The following is a 6,009-nucleotide window of genomic DNA, read 5'->3' as shown; positions in this document are numbered from 1 at the left end:
AAATTAGGCTGCTGCAGCACACAAGAGCACTCCAAGGCTCATTGTGCTGCTCCAGTAGTGCTCCTGAGCTCCACAGTGGCCAAATTTTGGCCCATTTGAAGCTGAATCAGGCCTGTTTGGGGCTGAAAGCAGGCTTCTGTAGAGCACAGGAATGCTACCAGGGCAGCATGATGCTCCTACACTCTGCAGTGGCTTGATTTTGTTCCCAAACATGCCCAATTCATCCTCAAATGAGCTGAAATCGAGCTGCTGCAGACTGCAGGAGCACTCCAGGGCCTGTCACACTGCCCCAGCCTGCTCAGGGCTGCTGCCATGCCAGGTGTTCCCACTGTGGCAGCAGCAGGGCCTCAGGAGGGCTACGCCATCATGCCAAGCATCACTATTGCCTCCGGTAGCCCTGAGGCAATGGGAGGGCCCAGCACCGTGGCACCAAGCCTTCCTGCTGCCACACTGGGTCTTCCCACTGCCATGCTGGGTCTTCCCAGGTCTATGGAAATTCAGAGGCACTGGGCCTTCCACAGCCACACTGAGCCTTCCTGGACCTCCCGAGGCCCAAGGAGGCAGCGGGAAAGTAAACCATGTTGCTGAGGGAGCTATTCTTATCCCCATGTACTGCACATGAGCAGGGATAAAAAGTGAGTCATCGGCAACACCGTTTGCCTTTTATGTCTTAGGGTATATGTGCTCCCAAATATTAATAAAATGCTACATAAAACAAATCTTGATACAACTATACAATCACATTGAGATTTCTTAAATACAGTATTTTATCAGTGTGTGTGTCTGTGTGTTACTAACATGGATAAGGTAAGAAAACATGAAGGAACTAAAGAAAGTGAATGCTTTGACAAGCCAACACCCTCTGCACATAATGCTAAACTAAGAAGTGGAACAATGGACAATTCTGATGTATCAGCTCTGCTTCAGAAAAAAGACTGGGTGATTCAGAACTCCAGAATTGGGGGGGGGGATTTCAGAAATATTCTTATTCAACAATATCTGTTTTTTTGGATATAGACAATCTTAATGCATAGACTAATGAATAGATTTACATCAGAAGGATGCAGCAACAAATGTAACATTACTGACACAACCTAATAGAAAACACAAGGAGTATAACTACATATATCCACATCTGCAGCATATCCAAGTGTCTATTATAAGAAGACAACTTTGCACAGATGGAGGAGTCTATAGATCCTGTCTCTTTCTCTCTCTTTCTCTTTCCTCTCAATCCAACCTTTCTTTGAAGGTTGGATTGAAGGTTATATTGAAAAATTTTGAAATATGGACTGCACAATGAAGCTCTTGCACACGAATCTGTTACTGAAATGTTTTTTGTAATTCCCTTTCCCATTTTAAAAACCTAATAAAAATAATTTACAAAAAAAAAAGAAAGAGGGACCAGGACCTTGGCAGGGAGAGGGGGACAAAGGGTAACCACCGGCCGCATCGAGGGACAGGACCGGGAAGACACCTTCAGTGGCAAGCCATGAGCCGAGAAACCCACTGAGTCACGGGGCAGCGGAGGCAGCTGACATGACCCACCTTCCTGCCTTTGCAGAAAGGATGGGATGGGCAAGACAGGAGAGGTTGGGAGGCATCTGAGTGGTTCTGGAGAGGGAGAGGTTGAAAGAGGGACCATCAGGGAACTTGTCAGGGAGACGGGCTCAAAGGGTTATGGTTGCATCATGGAGCAGAACTGGGAAGACCCCTTCATTGGTGAACCATGAACCAAGAAACCCAGTGAGTCATGGGGCAGTGGCGGCAGATGACATGACATACCTTCCTGCCTTCACGGAAAGGACATGAGTCACAGTGTGGGACTCATTTCCCCCTGCTCAGCATGGACAGAAGGCGCCATGGACAGGGGGCACCGTGCGGTACCATACAACTACCTACGCAACAGCAGCAGAGCTGTCCCTCGTGGCCAAAAGTGGCGGCAGCTGACATCACTCACCTTCCTGCTTTCACAGAAAGGGCGGGATGGGCAAGACAGGAGAGGTCATTGGGAGGGGTCATACTGGTTCCATCCAGAGGGGGAGAGGTTGAAAGAGGGAACATCCAGGACCTTATCAGGGAGAGGAGGACAAAGGGTTGTTTGTCACAGCCACATTGAGGAGCAGGACCAGGACCTGCCTTCGCAGAAAGGATGGGACGGACAGGACAGGAGAGGTTGTTGGGAGGGGTCTGAGAGGTTCCAGAGAGGGAGATGTTGAAAGAGGGACTGTTAGGGAACTTGTCAGGGAGACAAGGACAAAGACTTCCTGGCCGCATTGCACCGCAGGACTGGGAAGACCCCAACAATTGCAAGCCATGAGCCAAGAAACCCATTGATCTTGTCAGTAACAGCAGCGAACATCACCCACCTTCCTGCCTTCATGGAAAGGACGTGACTGTTTGCAGCTGGACCCATTCTCCCCTGCCCAGAGGGGACAGCTGGTGCCATTGACAGGGGCCACAGTACCGCACAATTGCATGTGCAACAGCAGCTGAGCTGTTCCTTGCACCCGGAAGCCACCGCAGCTGACATCACCCACCTTCCTGCCTTCACAGAAAGGACAGGATGGACAGGAGAGGCTGTTGGGAGGGGTCTGAGCGGTTCCAGAGAGGGAGAGGTCCAAAGAGGGACCGGGAGCTTGACAGGGCGAGGAGGACCAAGGGTTAAAAGCCGCATTGTGGAGAAGGACCCAGAAGGAAGACCCCAACATCCACCGTGAAGGATTACGCAGACTGCTCCGGGAGAAGCTTGTCTGCCCCTCCTGTGTCTTAGTGAAGGCTTTTACCAGCATCACTCACCTTCCTGCCTTCATGGAAAGGACAGGATGGGCAGGACAGGTCATTGGGAAGGGTTGTATTGGTTCCATCCAGAGGGGGAGAGGTTGAAAGAGGGAACATCCAGGAGCTTTTCAGGGAGAGGAGGACAAAGGGTTGTTACAGCTGCATTGTGGAGCGGGTCTGGGAAGGCCCAAAGCCGGTGGCAGTGCCATGGTAGTCCCTCATGCCCAAAGATGGCGCCAGCTGACATGACCCACCTTTCTGCCTTCGCGGACAGGACAGGATGGGCAGGACAGGAGAGGTCATTGGGAAGGGTCGTATTGGTTCAGTTCCACAACTTGTGGTTCGAATGTCCCTCAGCCAATCATGATAAGAGACAGATGCAGAGTCCTGCAGATGAAGCAATCTATAACTGTTTATTAAACGATGGAGGAACGATGGTTACACAGAGAGCAAAAGGTCTCCTTGTGTCCAACGCTCATCAAAGCTACAATAGCAGTACAAAGCAATTAATACCTTTTGGTTAATTATAATATTTGTTATTCTATTGGCTCAGAAAATACAGTGGCCCTCATTGGCTCAAGTGGGCGACCACCTCTCATGATACAAGTGTCCAGGGGTATTATTATTGGAAGAAACAACTTATGTCAACAGCACAATTACAATATTAATCGATTGCCATTGCTTATCGCATCTGCCCTTGTTCTATCTCTAGAAGGAACATCTCCCTTTCCCACACATCTCTTTCATAGGCTTTTCATTCTTGCCCATTCCTCTGGTCCATGTAACATTTAGCAAAGGGACCCTGATGTCACTTTTGGCAACCTTGTGGGTTTCAGGCAGAGAATATTTCTCTGGGTTCTGTGGGAAGGGAACACTCTCCCTTCCCTAGGAATGTGCTTAAAGTTACATTCAGCACCCATTCCTCTGCTTTGTGGTTTCCTCCCAGCCTTGAAAGGTTCTTTTCATCTAATTAACTTGCAGCAAACTTCCCTCTCTCAGCAACCCCTTTTCTGTCTCTCTTCTTGGTTGCTACATTTACCATAAAGCAGTTTTACAAAGAAGTTTCTGTATCAAGTCATAAGCAGGTATCTGCCAAGTGCAATCTACCTGGTAGCAAGCTTCACAGTGTCTGATCTCACTTCTCACAGTGATTCACATGTATAACATACATTCTACTTTAGTCTTTTGTTTCAAGTCTCATTTTCTTGCAAGTTGCTTTACAAATACTACATTAGCTCCTGAGAATAATAAAAGTGCATAACAACAGTAAAATATACATAGAGGTACATAAAATCTCCTTCATTAAATCTACTTCCCACAGTTCCATCCACAGAGAGGGAGGATGAAAGAGGGACCGTCCAGGAACTTGTCAGGCAGAGGACGCAATGGGCAGGACAAATCACGGGGAATAGTCGTATTGGTGCCATCCAGAGAGGGGGAGGTTGAAAGAGGGACTGTCCAGGAACTTCTCAGGGAGAGGATGCGATGAGCAGGACAAGTTGTGGGGAAGGGTTGTATTGGTGCCATCAAGAGAGGGAGAGGTTGAAAGAGGGAATGGGAACTTGTCTGGGAAAGGAGGACAAAGGGTTACCAGCCGTGGAAGCAGCCCCAAGAACTGAGAGGGGCTAGAGCCTCCTGCAGTGGGCCTTGGCGTAGAACCACAGTAGACTTGGGGTGGCTCAGAGCCCAGGTAGGTCCAGGTCCATAGAGGGATACCCAAGTAGGTTGAGGTTGACCTCCATGAAGGTCAACATGTCCACCAGGTCTGGGTGCAGACATGCATGATGGGGACGGAGGAGGTCTCCCAGGCAGGAGAACACCTGCTCGCTCTGCACACTGGTGGGAAGGCAGGACAGGATGTTGGTTGCCACAATAGACAGATTCGGCCATACAGCAGATTTACTCACCCAATACTCCAAGGGGGCTCAGGGGGCTCCGTGAGGTACTCTCACACCATAGCCACTGCCAAGTCCTCCACTGTGAGAGACGCGGCCACTGTGCTGCGGCCAACCACACAGCACATCAATGAGGCCCAGAGATCAAGTGGGGCCATTTGGGTGGATCTCTCCTGGTGTGGCTCTTTTCTCACCTCCACCCCCTCCTCCTCCTCCTCCTCCTCCTCCACCTACCCCTCACCCCTGCCCGGTTCTCTCCGTCTTGCCTTCTCTTTCTGGAAATACAGCACTGCTGTACAGAGCTCCTTTTTCCAGTGCTGCATCTGACCCACCCGCATGGTGATGCTGCCCTTGATCAGGGGGTCACAGAGGGAGGCCAGTTGGTACAGAACCTCACGGAGTAGAGGATGCAAGCGATCGGCCACACATGCCTGCATCCTCCTCACACAGTCCCTGACCAGGGGGAGCAGCTCTTTCTCATGCTGAAGCTCCTTGGCCAGGAACTGGTCAAACCCATGGATCAGGGGGATGACCTGACCCAAGCTGGCCTCATATGAGCACAAGAGCTCGGTGTCCTCCTTAAAGGGTTTCAGCATCTGGGACATCTGGGCAAGGACTCTCCATTCCATGGAGCTAAGGCGCAGTTCCTCTCCCCTCCTCAGAATGTTTGTAGATGACAAGATGTCTTGCAACAAGCCCTTCTGCTCCACCAGATGACATTTCATATCGTAGATGGAGTTCCAGCGGGTCGGCAGCTCCTGAAAGAGTTGGTGCTCGGGGTCCCCCCTCTGCCTGCCTCTGGAACAGCTCGCAGGAAGAGTTGATGCTGTGGGAAAAGTGGGAAGCGATGCGGCGGCAGCTGTCCAGCAGATTGCACATCCACAATGTTCCCTCGTCCAGTGCTCACTTCGGCAGCACATATACTAAAATTGGAACAATACAGAGAAGATTAGCATGGCCCCTGCACAATGTTCCCTCGTCCCAGCTCTCCCTTGGCTTGCTCCCCAGCCCGGGCACATCCCTCATCGCCAGGTGCAGCTTGTGCACCATGCACACCAGGCCCGGAAGGGATGCCTCTTTCAGGGCTGCCAACATGCCACTTCCCACGTCCGTCACCATGAAGCCATGGACAAACCCTTCCCCCCCCCCGGCCGTCCACATGCTCTGTGCTGCCTTTACAGTGGTGGCAATGTTCTTCCCAATATGGACCTCATCCATCCCCCGGGCCTGGAGAAGAACTGCCCTGTAGCCCAGTGTCAAGCAGGGCACCTTTTCCAGGGTGCCAGTTCTTGGCCTGCAGTGGCACAGGTCCTCTAGTTGCCACTAGTGGGCG

The 6,009-nt window shown here is 51.1% G+C and overlaps 1 pseudogene; it reads left to right on the top strand.

The window, feature by feature from the left end:
- Positions 1–5,575: 5,575 nt before the first annotated feature.
- LOC129325354 (U6 spliceosomal RNA) lies at positions 5,576–5,645 on the top strand (annotated as a pseudogene).
- The last annotated feature ends 364 nt before the right edge of the window (positions 5,646–6,009 follow it).

This window comes from Eublepharis macularius, chromosome 2 (assembly GCF_028583425.1).
Source record: "Eublepharis macularius isolate TG4126 chromosome 2, MPM_Emac_v1.0, whole genome shotgun sequence".
Taxonomy (NCBI): Eukaryota; Metazoa; Chordata; class Lepidosauria; order Squamata; family Eublepharidae; genus Eublepharis; species Eublepharis macularius.
Note: the sequence above shows the minus strand (reverse complement) of the source record. Positions and strands in the feature narration are given on the sequence as shown.